General features: G+C 46.2%; 1 pseudogene; it reads left to right on the top strand.

Annotated features, from left to right (window-relative positions):
• The first annotated feature begins 1,735 nt into the window (after nt 1–1,735).
• Nucleotides 1,736–3,315, top strand: LOC100720950 (olfactory receptor 8J2-like; annotated as a pseudogene).
• Nucleotides 3,316–18,407: the final 15,092 nt, after the last annotated feature.

The raw sequence follows: 18,407 nt of genomic DNA, 5'->3' as shown, positions 1-18,407 counted from the left end.
GAATTAAACAAATTCATAATGAAACATTCATAATTATTGACACTGGTGATATTCTTGATGTTCAATTTAAGGATAATGTGTCAGAATGCACAATTTGTTGAGTGGTTTCTGAATGTAGCCATACTGGTAGTACTTTCCTTGATCTATGTAATATCATGATATTTTGCATCATAAACTAACCTGCTTATAGAACACGAAATTCTTTCTAGGCACAGAGGTAGGAGGCAAGTGACATTGCAGAACTAGTGCCTCATATCTAGACCAACTCAGGACTCGTGTGATACGCTAAATAAAGTAATTTTGCATTAAATCAAGCAAAACAAATGCTGCAGACTTTGTGCATGCTTTATTTTGTTACACATAAACATATGTGTCTAGTTTTTGTCTTTAAATAGTATACACTGGATTCTTCCAATTATTGTGAAATATAACCTAATTTTAAATATGCAATATTTTAATTCATTTGATATGACTAATGCAAATGTAAAATCCCTCAGTAAAATGCAATGAACTACTGGAATTGAAATAAGTAACTAAGTTAAAAAATCTTCAAAGAAACCTAATAACTTTAATTAAAGATATTATTAATATTAGATGCAAACTTATATATACATTGTACCAGTTAAATTAGCCTAATATAAAATATATGAGTGTTTGATAAAGGAAACATACAAGCTATTAATTGGAGCAAAATAACAGACAAAACAAGCATACATTGAATCAAAACATGATCAATAAGTTGAGATCATATCATTACCTAATATTTTATACAAATTTTCATGTTACTTTATCTCACTGAGTCTCAGCTGTTTCATCTAGATCCCTTCTACAGAATAATGTGATAATCATTTAAATATTTTCAGCATAATTCTGGGCACAGGTAATGTGCTATGTAAATACTAGGAATCTTCAACAATTATTCTATGCAATAAATCAAGCTATCACATTTTTTAAAATAAACACTGCATGCAAGCATTCTAAAAGTTAAAACTTTTTTCAAGCAAGTGAAAGATAAAGAGGATTCAGTGAAAAGAAACAGGCATAACAAGTTGCTGGAATAAATATGTAAGAGGAGAATTTGTATAGAGAGAGGTCAAAATAATATGAGATCAGCTTCTTTTTGGCAGAAGAAATAAAATGTGCAAATGGAAGAGAATTCAAAGATCCAGAAAGTCACTAAGAAGGACTAGGGTCAAAGTGCAGGTCTGCTAGTGAGCTAAGGAAGCAGAATCAGTAAGGAAGGGCCCTGGAACTGCTTCCAGGAGACACTGACAGTCCCTGGGGTGTGGCTGGCTGGTGTGGCCTGGGAAGACTTCTGGCTTGTGAAACCCAAACCACGCTCTTGTTTACCACTAGAAACACAAATACACTCGTGTGCATGATTGTCTAATATAGACATTTAAATATCATGTTTCTATAATTAATATCTGTATGATAACATTAATACATAATCCACGGAAATAAATATGGATTCATTAATATAATGTATATTCAACAGTGAATAAGTAAGTTATCCAAGCAGTTCTAAGAAACTTAATTGTGTCCAGTGAGGTTTTACAACTGAAGTTTGTGAAAAGATGGGAAGAAAAACAAAAAAGTTGGGAAATTTGAAGTGTTATTTGAACTAGGCTGACATTGAATGAGACATTTAAAAACATGATGTCTAACCACTATCAGATTTTCTCTTTCTATCTTTCCATTTTTACCATTAAAAGATGAACACATTAAGGTTTGCATGGCATCTGGGAATCACACCCATGCGCCTGGGTTCACTCTCATGGGCGTCTCTGACAGCCAGAACTACAGCTTCCACTCTTCCTAAACTTCCTGGGCATCTATGTGCCGACCACAGTGGGGGACCTGGGTGTCATCACCCTCACCACTGTGGACTCCCAACTGCAAACCCCCATGAACTTCCTCCTCTGACACCTGGCTGTCATCAACTTCAGCAGCTCCACTGTCATCACCCCTAAAATGCTGAGCAAATTCTTATCAGATAAGAAAGCCATCTCATATTATGCCTGCACCATCCTCTGGGGGATTTCTGGTTTTCATTGTGGCTGAGATCTTCATGCTGACTGAGATGGCCTATGACCGCTATGTGGCCATCTGCAAGCCCCTGCTGTACATGGTGGTGGTGTCCCAGAGGGTCTGCCTGCTGCTGGTGTCTCTCACCTACCTCCATCGCGTTTTCACAACTCTTGTAGTGATACCTTGCATATTCTCCATGTCTTACTATTCTGGCAACATGATCAACTATTTTTACTGTGACAATATCCCCTTGCTAGCATTGTCCTGCTCTGATACCTACATTCCAGAGACAGCAGTGTTCATCTTCTCTGGGACAAATTTTTTTTCTCCATGTTTATTGTTCTAATATCCTACTTCAACATTGTCCTTGCCTTTTTAAAGATACGTTCTGCAGAGGGGCGGTGGAAAGCCTTCTCCACAAGTGCCTCTCACAAGACGGCTGTCACCATGTTCTACAGGACTCTCTTCTTCATGTATGTGCAGCCCAGGACCAACCACTCCTGGACACTCACAAAATGGCTTCTGTCTTCTACACACTGATGACAACAATGCTGAACCCTGTCATTTACAGCCTGGGGAACAAGGACATGAAGGATGCTCTGAAGAGATTCCTCGGGAAACCATGCCAGTCACTGAAACTCATGTGAATTTAAATTCATGGTGCTCTTCATCTAAGGGTTTCCATGGCATCATAGAAAAACAAAATAAAACAATGATCTTTAAAAGTCTGTCCATACATGTTCAGCAATTCCCTTGGGTTTAGTATAGAGATTTTAATTAACTTATCAGTCTTTTCTCCCATAATAACACATGGAAATTGTGAAGAGTAATTTTGGAAAAAACACAATTTAGGAATCAAATGTAAAATACTAAGAGGCTTAGAAAGCCTGTTATCAGGATGTGGAGGTGTGAGAGAATCATCTACTGGAAAGGACTTAGGCTCACTACACCACTTATGTAAGGTATCATTTGTTCAAATACTAAAGATAATGTTTTATTTTTGAAGAATTTTGTTCACTAAATTCTCAACTTTAAAAACTTTAAATACATATTGTTCTTAAAGAAATATATATCTCAAAAAATCAGTTTTAGCAGAAGACAAATAGTGATGAAAAGTATTCATTTCACATGGAAAACAGCATGTGGAAAAAGATGGTTTTCTGTTCCATGTCTCTCCTGATGTATGTATACAGGTCAAATTGCTTATATTCACCCCAAAACTGTAATTCCACCCCTCATGGAATTGTATATATTTGATACCCTCTGCTATGAAACTAAAACATTAAGGCATCATTTTAGTTTTTATGTTTAATGTTACATGACATGAAATGCTATTAAACCAAAGACAATATTGTTTGCAAAATATCTGCATGTGGAAAATGCTACTAACGTACTACAGAGTGAAGGAGAAAGGGTGTGGGAGTAAAGGCTGTGTCTGTAGAGTACACTGATGCGTGATATTTCAGGGAGATTAGAAACAAGCAAAACAGAGACTGAGACTCAAAGCAATGAATCAACATTTCTCTTTGTTCTTAAAAAAGTAAAACTGTCACACTGTGCTGCGTGTTCCTGGTCTGGAACTACAACTCTGACAGCAGTTTGATAGCTGCAGCCTTTAATCAGTTATGCAGGTTTTAGGAGTTGGCAATGGTGACCCCGTACTAAGCTCAAAGGGAAGACCCATCTCTTTGCTTTGCTTCTAGCTTCCAGAGTTTCCCTAGAGCCTTGATCTTGTGCTCTACTTCTAGAAAGAAATTCCTTCACTCTGCTCTCTCCTTCTTCTGCCTTTTGTTCTTTTTTTCCTTCCTTCTTTTGTGCTTACATTTGATCACTGTAGATAGTTCGCGAGAGTCTCTTGCTCCCTAACATAAGCACATAAGCAAATTTTCTGTTCCACACAAGGTAGCCCATTCAAGAAGTCTTGGAATTAAGACTTAAATATTTTTGAGGTTTGAATTTTTCTGCCTTCCATGTGTCCTTTTGCATATCTGATGAAACTGATCTGCCAAAAACCATCTACCTATTTCCTTCAACCTTGCTCAATATCATCATTTTACAAATTTTTCCATCTCATTAACAAGTACCAAAAATAATCAACTAAGAAAAACAATTTAGTTTTAGTTTTATTTTGGGTTGCTTATGTATTTATTTAATCAGTCCTTAGTTCATACAGGGCTTCTTGCATCCCAGAGAAAGGACTGATCCTATCGTGACAAGGGATGCATGAGCTTTTAGGAAACCAAGACCACAAAAATGGCAAAGAATTGGTGTCAAAACTGAACCACTATGAATTGTATGAGAAAAATCTCAGATTTAAAGCTGCTGTTTTAAGAGTACAGAATCAGATTCAAGAGAAATTACTTGGCAGTCAAGTGGAGAAGAAGTATTTTTAAAGTATTTAAAAAAATAAACAGGAACCATCAAGCTGAAAAATCACAAAGGCAGAATTAAAAATATGACAGAAGGCATTGAGAGTTGAGAATTAATCAGCTCAAATGTATGCTACTAGGAAACACAGTTGGAGGAGAAAAAAGATCAAAAAGTAAAGAGGGATGAACAAAACTGATGAGAAATCTAAGATAATATTTTAGAAAAGTAAGACATGGGCAGTTATATCTTAAGGAGGCTAGAGAATGCCCAAAGGGTGGAAAAGTTATTCAAAAGATTTTGTTTGTTTGAAAAATATGAGGAACAGAAAAGTCACATGAAAAATAACCATGAAGTTAAGAGCTTTCCTCTACCATTCTCTTTTGCAATGATATTTCTGAGTCAGAATCATCAAACCATGGACTGAAACTTCTGAATACATGAGCCAAAATACATCTGTCCTCCTTTAGTGGTTTCTGTCAAGTATTTGGTCGTAGGATGAAAATGTGACAGACAGGCTCCCTGGAGTTGAAAACTATTTTGACATATTGAGACTGTTCTAATATTATCAAGATGTGTAAACCACCCCTTTCACATGACTACCAAAATATAAGCAAATTGAATAATACATTAATAAACAAGAGATAAGAAAAGTAGAAAGTCATAAGAGAAGACATCAAAAATGCAGAATCTAAGAGGTATGGGGTGCAAGTGTAGAGTTGTCTTTTTGTTAACTTTCTCTTTTGTGTGTGTTTCTGTTCTTAACCTTATGATAATGTTAAGTTTCTATTATTTCAAAGTATTTTGCTTTAAAGATTTTTTACACTTCATGTTAACTGCAAGTTAAAATCTATTATACATAAATTCAAAATACACAGTAAAAGAATTGTATGACACAACTACATAAATCACAGTTCCACGCAAGTAGACTGTAAGAGAGAAAAACAGGAACTCCCAAAAATTAGAAAATAAGTTAAAATGTGGGGATAACTAAATAATTCCTCCCCATAATTAACTCAAACATAAATGAACTACACGATCCAAGTAAAATACATAGAATAATTGGCAGAATAAATTTTCAATAAAAAATAAGACCTAACTATCCCTTGCTGGCAAGAAACCCACATCATCTTTCATGACTGGAATGCACAAAACTGAGGGGAAGCTGTTAGATCTTCAACACACATGGAAGCCATAAAAAGTAGCATCATTACATATGTTAAAGTACTTCAATCAGCCTTAATAAAAAGCAACAAGAGTGGACTTGGTATATTGACAAAAGGGCTGGCTCATCCAGGGAAAATAATCTTAAACCTGTATGCTACCAAGATGAGAGTACTCAGGTATATTAATAGACATAAAGAAATATATATATATATATATATAAATTTTAAACCCCACTTTCAGGAAAAGACAGATCATTGAAAAACTGATTCAACAAAGAATATGAAAGTAAGATTGCCTCCTCAATCCAATGGACCTAGCAGATGCCTGCCAAACATTCTATCCAAGAGCTGCAAATTAAGCATTTGTCTCATCAGCCCATGAAACATTTTCAAAAGTAGTTCATGTATTGGCCACAAAATAAGTCTTATCAAATGTAAAATAATTGAAATAACTATCAAGTGTCTTTTATGATCACAATTTAGCCAAAAACAGGAAAATATTTTAAATGATCCAAAATATGCAAATTACAATACTTACTCTTCAAAAATCAATTCATCAAGGAAGAAAATGAGAAGGAATTTTTTTATAAATTCTTGAAATAAATGTAAATGGAGACACAGCATGACAAGACCTATAGAACAGAATAAAAGAGGAATTAATAGGGAAGCTTCTATCAATCAGTGCCTACATCTGAAAAAAAAAGGATCACATGGATGGGAGCAGAGATTATTATGTAAAATAATATTAAGTAAAATAAGCCAAGAACAGAAGACCAGTGTCATGCACTATCACTCCTGTGGAATATAGAAAGCTCATGCTAGAGAAGATAAGAATAGAATGGAAGAAGTCAGGGATTTAACTCAGTGCTATGCATGTATGACTGGCAAGTGCAAGATTGTGAGTTTGATCCCCTGTCCTCCCCCAAATATATACATGCATACATACATACATACATACATACATACATACATACATACATTAAGAAGCTGGGGATTTAGCTCAGCAGTGTAAGTGCCTGCCTGACAAGTGTGAGGTCCTTAGTTCAATCCCTGGTACCAAAAAACAAAACAAAAATGTTCTGTAAGAATAGAATGGAGTTTATGATAGCCAAGAGAGAGTAGTTGGGAAGGAAAAACTGAAAGCTGCTTCCTTGATAAGCAGATGTTAAACACAGTGAGAGAAAAGATTCAATAGTCTGACAATGCAAATACATGGTAATAGCAACAAGAATTATTAGTTCATGTCTCAGATCTAGAACAAAGCATTTTCAGTGTTTTACAGTAAAGCAGTGCTGTTTCTTGAATCAGATATGGATTATTCTAGCTGTAGAAACATATTATCATCAAAGAGGAATAATTTGCTTCTCCCAATTCCTGTTTTTGTCCATTTTCTTTCCATTGCCTGATGGTTCTGGCTAAGATTTCAGATACTGTTACTAGAGAGAATAAAAGTGGTGAGAGTGGAACAGTCTTGTCTCATTTCTCATTTTGGAAGAAATATTCTCCATTTTTTACCATTTAGTACATTGACAAAGATGTTGTTATGTATAGTGTTTATGTTAAGACGTGAACGTGTCTACCTGTTTTTTATTTCATGAAGAAATATTGAATTTGGTTCAAAGCATCAGATGATCATATGATTTCTATCCTAGATTCTATTTATCTGCTCTGTTTCATTTAAAGTTTACATACATTGAACAATCCTTGCATTCCTGGAATGAAAACAAACTGATTATGTTATGTGGTTATATGTGCTATAGAAATCTCATTATAAGTATTTTATTGATAACATTTGCATTTGTATTCATAAAGGTGCATGTCTACAGTTTTCCTTTTTGATATACTTACACATTTTAAGTGATATTGATTTCATAGAATAATTCTATTTTCATGGAATGTTTAAAGAATCATTGATATTAGTCTTCTTTCAAGATCAGTTAAAAATAAGCAGTGAGTTCCTCTGGTCCTGTGATTTGCCTTGCTGGGATACCTTCTATGATGGCTCTGATATCATTTTTTGCTGTAAATCTAGTCAGATTTACAGCAAATTTGTTTAGATTTATAATATTCTCTTTTATCAACAATTTTGGCATGATGTGTATATGGCAAAGTATCCATTTCTTCTAGACTTCATAGTTTACTAAATTATGTGCTTTCAAAATAGTCTGTATTGATTCTCTGGATTTCAGTGGTGTCTGTTTTAATGTATACATTTGCCTACCTAATTTTATTGGTATTGGCATTCTGTATTTTATTAGTCTGTATGTGGATTTATCAATTTGGTTTATTTTTTTCAGAAATCAATACTTTTTTGATCCTTTGGTTTTTTGTATCTATTTAATTAATTTTAACTCTGATCTCCATTACTTGCTTTAAGGAATTTTTAATTATAATTTTACTTTTACAATTTTTATTTTTTATTATTATGTATATGCATGAAATAATGGTTGTACACCTTAGAATTGGAACATGCACAAATTTTCACTTTTAAAGATTCTCTGTTCATGAGACATATCATCAGGTTATTATTTTGAGAGTTGTCTGAGTTTCTAATATAGGTAGCCATAACTATAAACTTTCCTCTTAAAACTGCCTTTGCCCACAGGTGGTAGGTGCTAATTTAGGGCATTCTCATTTTTATTTTATAATATTTCTTCATTTTTTATTTCCTCTCTGACTTCTAGTCTGTTTAAAAATATATTGTTTAATCTCTGTATGTTTGTATTGTTTCTATAGGTTTTTTACTGCTGATATATAGTTTCATTTTATTGTGAGCTTAAAAGATTTCAGAAACAATTTTGTTTATTTTATGTATGTTAAGACTTGCCTAACACATGAATTATTTAGAAAAAATTTAATAAGATGTTGAAAAACATGTGTCTTATATTACTCTTTGGTAGAATGTCTGTTAAATACATCTGATTTGCAGTGTAGTTTAATGCTGATATCTTTCAGTTCAAATTTGGTGAAGATGTTCTGTTGGTGCCCAGGAGGAGTGAATATGTCAGCAGGGAGGGGTCCCATGGTGGTGACAGCAGTTAGCAGATCCCTGGGTACTGGATCCTATCATGCAGACACTGAGGCCTGTCTGGGGTCTCCTGGCCGCTGCTAGACTCTCCTGGCCCTGCCCCCTTTCTCAGCCAGTTCCTGCTGAGTCCTCATCTGTTACCAGGGCCCAGAGTAGGGCTGTGTCCACCTCCATTGTCGCTACACCTGGCTCAGCTCTCTGTGTCCAGGACACTGGGGACCCAGGCGTGATCTCGTCCTGCAGTGCACCCCTTCCTCCAGGGCCAATGTCCGGGACATCCCTAAGTAAGGCTGCACACTGAACCTGCAGAAGACACTGGCGAACTTCCCCCTGGTGGACAGCTAACTGGGTGGCCCCACTCTACTACAACTTCCTGTACACTGCCTGTTCCCCTGGTGCAGCCTGCTGCTGGACACACGAATGCTGGAGGCACGCAGCCGCTACTCCAGGTGTGTATGAGCCCCTGCCAGCCCTGTGCTTGTCCCCTTTGTGGAGAGCAGGTGACTCTGGGCCCAGGCCATCCAGAGTCACAGGGTAAACCTTTCCATCGGGGGGAGGGGAAGGGGGGCATGCACACACCCTGTTCCCTGGAGAGAACACTGCACAGATTTGAGGCACACTGTGTGTCACCAGAGACAGAGGCCAACTCTGAGCTGGGTCCCGGCCCCCGTCTGAAACATGTAGGGACAAGTGAAGAAGTCCAGGTGCTTTTACGAGTGAAAAACTCAAGATTCATGGCAGGGGATAACCTTGATGTTCCTCACATTGGTGACTCCAGCTGTCTGAGTTTTGTTCTCCAGAGCTGGACTTGCTGCCCCCCAGTGCTCCTGGGAACTGGCCTCCTGCACTTGGGAGGGGTGGGTGTGGCACCCCGGAGCCCACACTGGAGTCGCCACATGTGGGAGTCCCACTGTGCAGGTATGGCCGGGCATGTTATGGCACAGTGACTCACCTTCACAGTGGAGCTGGTGGTGCAGCACTTCGCTGGGACACAGGAGGGACCCTCAGGAGATGGCTAAGTGGTACCTGGAGACAGAAGAGTGGTCAGCATTTTATTCTTCCCCAAACCATGACTGGGTAGTGGAATCTGAGGGACCTGACTTGCAGGATGAGAGAACAGAGTAGCGGTACCACAGCCACCCCTCGGGGCTCCTCAAGGGGCCACATGCTGGGATCCCTGAGGACACTGTGGTCATCAATGTTGTGTACAGCGCACTGTTTAGGGAAAATGACACAGAGGAACTTTACATGTCTGCAGGAGACTCAGCCTTCCCTAAGTGTCCATACACTGTGGCCTGCGTGGTCTGGAGGTGCAGAAGTTCGGAGGGCCACCCAGTTGGTTTGCTGCATGGTGCCATCTGTGGGAAAGGGGTTGATCGTTTTTCCAAAAGAAAGCTGACTGAAAGGAAGTTGTGTTCATTTGCTTCAGGAACTGGAACAAGTCCTAAGGGGAAATGGTTTGAATACAGAAAGAAGTGACAGTGACAGCAGACTGGGAGAAGAGGGAGGTGAGTGCCCTGCACTGCAGTGTTGGGAGGGAGGCTGTAGCAGCCTCTGAGCAGGTGGCACCTTGTGCCCCCTCCTTCTACTTGCCAAATGTTGGACCTGAGAGTCAGCATTGGTCCCAGATCCCAGGTAGTGGTGCGGCCAGCTGGGAAGGTGGCATTGGGGTGGTGATTCCCCCCCACACCATGAGCTGCTGGAAGAACATCACACAAGTGAACCACATGGTCCCCCAGTCCCCAGCCTCATCCAGGTTCTGTTGCCAGAGCTAGCCCCATGATCCTGTGCAGCAAGTTTCTTGAAAGCCTTCCAGTGTCTCCACACCAGCACGCAGGTCCTGGAGAGGTGATCAGGGACATCAGAAGTCCCAACCATTCAGATGCCAGAGCTGCTGCTCGCCAGTCCAGAGGACAGCATTGCAGGCATCCAACCATACAGGACCACATGAGGTGACTCTGCTATCACCATTGCGTTTCCCAGGAGTGTTGCATGTCCAGCCCAAGGCACACGAAGTCCAGGGTGTGCAGGGTGCGGTTCCAAGTGGACCGCACACACAGGGCTGGTGGCAAGGGAAACTCCTTGCTCCCCATGGCCCCCTGTGAGCTTTGAGCAGTCGTCTTAGTGCACTGGGTCAGGCACTCTCCAGGAAATATGACCTCTCTGCCTGGGGACATGGGGTCAGTGGCCTCTGATTTCTTGCAGCATTAACAATCTGGCTGAGTCATATGGATTTTGATGTCCTTGCTTGTTACTATGACTGAACCTACACAGTGTGGTCCAGGGATGAGGTTAAGCTGATACTGCCACTGGTTCCCCACAACATGTGGCCCAGGGCCCAGTTTGTGCCATGGGAAGAGCTTGTGGAGCAGTCACCTACACCAGGAAGTGCTGTTTGGATCCCAGACATGGAACCAGTCTCACAGAGGAGGGGGTTGTGGGGGTCATGGTCCTGATACCCCACTCTATGCTTCAGTTACACCCGGACCTCCATCAGGTCCAGCCTCACCTTTGACCACAGCATCCAGGTTGGGCCCACAAGCTGCTGGCAGTCCTGTGGCTGAAGTACCATAGTGTCTTCCTGGAACTGCAGGTCAGTGGCCAGTGGCGCAGTCTACACCTCAAGGCCTCTGGCTCTCAAAGCGGGATGTCTCATGTGTATGTGTGCAAGGTGTGTGCAGTGCTTATGTGTGTTTGCACATGGGTTCACATTCGTGTGTAGTCAGGCAAGGGTCCCTTTGCTGCTCACCCAGTTGTCCCTGCCATCTCCAGTCCCGGCCACCTTCCTCTTGGGATTCAGGAGTCCCAGCTCTGAGACTTCTTGGTGACAGCCATTGTTCAGGCTCCTTGGTCCCCTTTGTGGCAGTGTCCCTGGTGAAACCTGGCTGGGCACCTGGGGAGAGAGGTGCCGAGCATCACCCCAGGCACTGCTGATGAGCTTGGTCCCTGTGGCCAGGTGAACAGACTGCAGACCATCCTCATCAACCTGTGCAGGCCTACAGGTGGGGCGTGTGTGGACACCAGGGGGCGCTAGAGGCCTGGCAGTGTGTCTGCCCACCTTGTGCTGAGGCCTTGATAGGCTTGAAATGCCCATGTCTTTCATCATTAGTGTGGCATGGCAGTGCAGCCTGCAAGGTACTTGGGGCCCCAGAGAGCAGCAGGTGAAGTGTTGCACTGGTGTCACTGCCCTGCACCCACACCACACTGGCCGCTTGTGTGTCTGTAGCTCCTGGATATTGCATCTTTGGTACCAAGGGTGGGGCCATGTGGGCAATTGTAGGTCACACTCCACCATGTGCGTCACTGGGCACTTCTCAGCCACAGACTCTGCAGGGGCTTTCTGCACAACCTCTACCTCAGGACCAGCAGTGACATGTGCTACTGTTACGGGAAGGGGGTGCTCTGCAGAGGCTACAGAAGGGCCAGTAGGTACAGAGATGGAGGCTGGCCAGGAGACAGCTGCTGTCCTCTTCACAGCCTCAGCCTCTTCCTGTCCCTAGAACAGAATGAGGGGGAAGCATGCATGAGAGCACTGTCAGCTCTTTAGGAAGGGACCAGAAAGAGGCAGGGCCGGCATTGTATACAGAGAGGCCTAACCCTCGTGCCAGCCCCACACCCATCAGCTCTGGCGAATGAAGGTGGCCGGCTGAGCCTGGCCCCACACCCAAGGTGCCTGGCAGGAACTTGTCCAGCAACAGTGTGCACAAGCAAGGACATGACCTATAGGACGACATGTATACATGTATGCACAGTTGTATACACATAGGCATGCACATGTGCAAAATGCCTGCGAGTGCGTTCTGACTGGGAGAGGCTCTTTTATATTATGTTCCCTGCTCGGTGCTATGCATGTGCACATGACTGTGAGCATACTCTACTCCCTCTCCCAGGTTCCAACGCCAAAGAGCAGGGACCCATGCTTCTTCCTCAGCATCATTGCCGACTCTGTGTGTTGCTGCTACTCCATTCAGAAAGCCAAGATCATGGGTATGCTGAGCCAGGCCACCTGTGAGACACCAGCAAGGGCCAGGCCACGAGGGAGCCATAGGACAGGGGTGTCAAGCATGTGGCACCTTGGGAGTGAGGGGCTGGGGTGCATGTGGACCCTCAACTTCCGTGTACTCCCCCGGGGTGTCTCTGAGGGCCAAGGGAGCCGCTGGCCCATTTCCATCCAGAACTGCCTGGTGGCTCTGCCACCAGACCTTCCTGTTCATGCTGGGTCATCACTGTGCCACTACAAGTGTCTCTGGGCCCATTCCAGTCAGGTGAGCTTGTGGAGGGACACTGTCTCCAACCTGATTCTTTGGGTACCAATACCTCACTGCCCTGCTGCCCCATGTCCATTCCTGGGCCCCTAGTATGAGGCACGCAGGTGCCTGTCCCCCAGACCACTTGGTGTGTCCCAGGTCTGGCTGAAGAGCCAGAATCCCATCACAGTTGTAGCCCAGACATTGGCATGCAAAGCTCCCCATGGTGACGTTGGCTGCCCTGGAGGCTGCAAAATACCCAGACCGGTCTGTGGAATTCAAGACCATTGTGGGCTGAGCCAGCTTCCACCTGCCTCATCCAGACCTGTCTCAGGAGGGCCCAGCCCACCCAGAGCTCTGTGAACACCTGAGACCTCTGGGGTTCTGGAAGGGAGTTTCCAGTACCTTCCATAGTGGGTCTGCCTGTCATGCCCTCAGGAAAGCATCCCCCAGGCTTGGGCCTTTCTTCAGGGCTAGCCAGTGGGAAGCAAGTGGGCTCCCACTGTGGGCATGGGGGCTGGGCATCCATGCTGGCGGCACATGCAAGGGAGACCAGGCACTCTACCAGCAGCTCTGCATTGTGCCATACCACCAGGACATGACACCATCCTGGACCCCAGGTCTGCTCCTGAGCCCTCAGCCTGGGGCAGTGGTATGGAACCCATGGCATGTGGTCTTTGTATCATCAAAAACTTTAAAAGCTTCCCTGTCGCTAACCTAGGCAGTCCTGGTTCCCTGGTTGTTATTTCAAGTGTGGAGCTTTAAAAGGGTCCCTGGGGTTAGCAGTGTGCAGTTTGGATGCACAGGGCTGGTGCTGTGCCTGCTCCCCACCATCTGCTGCTCCTGGGATGAGCAGGTTGGCGGGTAATGTGCGGATGGTGAGCAGTCGGGGTCCAGGCTCTGCATCCCTCCACATCTGGTCCTCTGTTTTCCCCAAGTGCTGAGGGCGATGGGCTCATTTGTCCCAGCATGGAGCATGGAGACCCTGAGAGGGCAGAGCACCTCTGTGCTTGATGAGCTCAGGCATGGGAATCAGGCTAGGCACATGGAGTGGATGTGTCACAAGTGGGCTCTAAACATCACAGGGAGGAGCTCGAGATCCATTTCTGACTGAGTTGGTCCTTACCTCATGGGGGCTATGTGCGAATGATGACAGCAGGCGGTGGTGTGGCACCAGGGTGGGCAAGGTGGTGCCCTGCTTATGTGAGAAACCGTGCAGAGGAAATACAGCAAGGTGGGGTCTGGACCTGCTGGCTTCTGGGAAGGTCTGGGTTTAGGGGGCTGGCTCTGGAGGGTCCCAGTAAGGACCATGAAGCTTGCTAAGGGGTAGGGCAGTAGTACCTAGCCATCTCTGGATGCTTTGTGCAGTGGGGTGGAACCAGGAATTTACATTTTGACCTATGAGGGCCTCTGCTTGTGGTTCTGTAGTGAGGCAGTAGCCCTGGAGTATGATGCAGGTTAGGGACGGGCTGTGGACATGAGTCAGGGACAGGTGTGGCTGTGGCCTGTCTCGGAGCAAGCACCAGATGGGGATGGGGACTCCCTCCCAGCTCAGCCTAAAGGCCCAGGAGGCCTGATCTGATCCTGATCTTCTGGTGCCTGGGTTACACCTGCTTAGTGTGGGGCTGTCCTGGTGACTTCTGGGCTGTCTCAGCCAGAGTTAAAGTGTGTCCCTTGGATGAAGCTTCCAGTCATTGCCAAGGTAAGCTCCATGCCAGGGTTTGAGCTAGCTGGCCATTGATTCCTGTTTGCCACTGCTGCTGCATGTCCATCCCAGTGACCAAGCCCACTCCTGGGTGTTGAACCTAAATCCACGAAGCACATCACAGGCACATCACAGGTTTCCCAGGGGATGAGCACCAACACCCTGAACAGCTGTGCTGCTGGTACCAGGGGCAGAGGACACAGCTCTGGGACAGCACAGGGCAGGGTCCAGAAGCATGTGCGGGGAACCTGCCTGGAAGACTCAGCCTCACCCAGTGGGACGATAGATCGAAGCACTGTCAGCCCCGTGCCTGCAAGGCTCCAGCATCCTGTTTCACCAGCCAGGTGCACAGGAGGGTCCTTGTGTGTCTATTGAAATGCTGAAATCTACACAGGCATGCCGATGGGGCTCAGCTCAACCTGTTCTCTGTGGGGCCTGTCTTAGCCTGCTGCACTAGGGGGCATCTCTGTGATGTGATGCTGGATTCTTTGTGTCAACTTGAGGGGCTTAGAGGCACAGCGGTTCTACACAGGAGGACTCACCTGAGAGTGGCTGTCCCCTGAAGCAGACGAAGGGGAGATGAGGATGGATACCCCTAGTTGCTTTCTTCCTTCTTTCAGAGAAGGAGGATCTCTAGTCTTCCCCCCGCCCTGGGGAGTCTCTCTCTTGCAGCACCAACTTCATGATGTCTCATACTGGATCTCACCTGGCTGGGGCCTAGGGACCCTACTCAGTTCCCTATGAGTTTTAAAAATGTGGTGTGGCTGTGAATGTAACCTTGGCTAAAGCTACATGTTGATTGTACCTTGCTCCCATCTCTGCCATTTAAGGCCAGCAGTGGTCTTGACCAGCCCTGTGGTGGAGTAGGGAAGTCCTAGACATCATTGGGGCCATGCCCCACTCTGCTGACCAGCAGGCCCTGCTCCCTGTATCTGCACACTGGACTTGCCAGGCACCTTTCCCTACCCTCCCGTGCAAATCACAGCCCTGCCAGCCCACGCCCCCTAATCACAGGCTCAGCCAACCTGCCGTGGGGTTTGACATTCACAGAGGAATTTCACTTGGATTGCAGACCAGAATGGACATTAGGACATTCAGGTGGAGACACTCTTTGAGAAAGGCACCACAGCCAGGCAGTAGGTACTGGATCCAATGGGGCCCAAAAGTTTCCCCTTGGTTTATCTCATGTCTCAGGTGGTGGCCTGGTAGGCAGGGGTGATGTGAGGTTGTGTTGTTGGGCTTCCCTGTGTCTGGGCTCCCCTGTGAAGTGTGCTTACTCTCATGTGCTTCTCACTATCTTAGTAGGTGTTTGTGGGGGGTGTCTGTGGGAGGGGACCCTTACAGGGCTCCCATCCAAGGCTCGAGGTGCACTGAGGTGAAGATACCGAGGATCAGTTGTGCACTCTGCACCTGGGCAGCTGTGGCTGTCCTTTGTTTGCCCTGGGGGCTGGGCTGTGTTCAGGCACCCAGTGCCCCAGTCCTGCCTGGTCTCAAGCACCATGGACATTGCCACCCAGCCTCTGCTTCCTGCAGGGACAGGATGGGGCTCCACTGCCTGGACCCAACTGGTTTCAGGGTGCCCAGGGGCAAAAGGGAGTGTGGAGCCAGGTGAGAACAGATTCCCAGGGCTTCAGGTCAGGGCTGTGGCTTGGGTTATAGAAGGTGCATACAAGAGAGAAGGAGGGAGAGAGGGGGTGTCCTAGGCCCTAGGTACCAGAGACTCACTGACCTTCAGCCTTTTAGTTTTGGCTTAGAAAAAACCAGCCACTTGGGAAATGAAAGCAACAGTATTCAGTGCTTCTGAAAAATAGCCTTGGGTGGTGTCAGCCTGTGGTCTGCAGGGGCATCTCTGGGCTCTCTGGTGTCCCTCCAGAGCACTCCACCTCCTGGACATGCCATCCCCTTGGGAAGGTAGGGCACCTTCTGCTCACTGAGGTCCCTCTGAGCATGGCTTGTCCTCAAGGGTCACCGTGGGCAGGGGTCCTTGCAGGCAATGGGCTGCCCCTGCCATTTGGCAGCTGGAACTCCTCAGCATTGCCCCCACTGTCATTGATTCCTGGGGTGGCAAACATCCAGACAGCTGTGCCCAGGAGACCTGGTTGGCTAGGTTGAAACACTACTGCCTCTGTCCAGATAGAACTCCCAGAACGTTTCTAACTCCTGCTTGGGCACTGTGGACCTGGACACAGCTGGGAGCAGCAACCATGTGGCCTCAATCAGGGCAGAGAGTGTAATGGGGCTGGAGGTGAGTGGCTACGGGTGAGTGGTCCCAACCCCTCCTTGGCTTCCCTGGCCACAGGCCCTCAACAGCCACTGCCATCCTGCAGCTTTAGGCCAGAATCCAGCCACATGTCCTCCCACCTGTGCTGGGCCAGCCAATGGGCCAGTGCAGACAGACCCTGGGGACCACAGCAGGAACAGGATGGATAGGAGTGCACAGGTGGCCTGCACCCAGTGGGGGTAGAGCTTCTCTCCCTGTGATGGGAACAGCACCTAGGGGACAGAGGTGTTAACTGGATGTTAACACCTATAGGATGTTAACTGGGCCACAAGAGCACTCGGCAGGCTCTTGGCCACCAGAACTGGACTGGCTCAACAGTGTCCCCTCCTCCCATCCTAAGCCAGAAGTGAAGGCTTCTGCTTTCTGACTTAGGCAGAGATAGGAGAGGGCAGGGAACCATGGAGATGTGGCCTGGCCTGTGTGGTCCCCTCTCTGCCCTGATTGCTCCTCTGAGGCACCTCTGGGTGCCCTGTGTGGACTTATAGTACTCTTCAGGGGCCCACCCCCATGCTTGCTGCTCTCAGGCTTGCAGAGGAGCTAGATGCCACCCTAGGAGCTGAGGCCCCATGCTGTGCCCTCCCACGCCCAGATGGATGTGCATGAGCATGCTGTGAGAGGCTCCCTGTCACAGCACATGTGAATGAGTCCCAGATTCTGAGAGAGGCAGAAGCATCTGGGAAGCCCTGGCGTCCCCATTTTCCCAGATTTGGCCACACCCATGTCTTGGGGTTAAGGAGTTGGCTCTGTCCCACCAGGGATGCTGGAGGCTGGGGGCCACAGATCTTGTAGCAAGCCTGTTTACAGCTGCCAGGCCTCATCACCAGCAAGCATGAGTGTCCATGTGTGAGTCCCCCACCCTGCCAGCCACCTCTGGGGTTGCAGCATTCCTATCCCTCTGTGCAGGGAGGACTTACATGTTGGGATTTCCAGGCCTTGTAGCTTGGCGGCTTGTGGGCCAGCAGGACAGGAGGATGCCCAGCAGGAGCAGGGGCTCACCATCCACAAGTAGAGGCTAGGCCACCACCCAGTCATCCACTCCACATCACCAAAGAATCTGCATAGGTGCAGGCTCAGGCTCAAGCAGCTGGTGCAACTGCATGGAGGACATCTTCCCTCAGCAAGAGGTGAGGAGTACAGAAGCTTGGCCTCCACAGGCTGAGCTCTCAAGTCTGGGCACCCCAGTGCCCACAACTCTGCTGGGTGCTGAGGTGCCCATCAGGCTGGAAAACAGTTTACCACTCCATGTCATACACATACACAACACTGACCACCTCCTGGAAGGCAAAGTTGACAAGTTCAGAGAGGCCAAAAAGTTGTCAAACACCTCAAGCCAGTAGCTTCAATACTTCAGCATGAAGCACGTGACTGAGAGGAAGCTGACCAGGCATCATAGCCCTGGGGACAGTGGTGCAGCAGGGTGCTCAGGCAGGGCCTCCCTGTCCCCTTCCTGCCCACTGCCCTGTCCCAGCCCTAGGGATCCCTGGACTGCCTGCAGGGCTGAGCCTTTGAGCAGCAAGTGAATTGGGCAGCAGGCCCAGAGTTAGGACATGTGGGCAGGCCCTGCAAGTGGCTGAGCATCCAT

The sequence above is a fragment of the Cavia porcellus genome, unplaced genomic scaffold (genome assembly GCF_034190915.1).
Source record: "Cavia porcellus strain 051 isolate PalLab524CR breed Dunkin Hartley unplaced genomic scaffold, mCavPor4.1 scaffold_17, whole genome shotgun sequence".
NCBI classification, from domain to species: Eukaryota; Metazoa; Chordata; class Mammalia; order Rodentia; family Caviidae; genus Cavia; species Cavia porcellus.
This window is presented reverse-complemented; position numbering and strand designations above follow the sequence as displayed.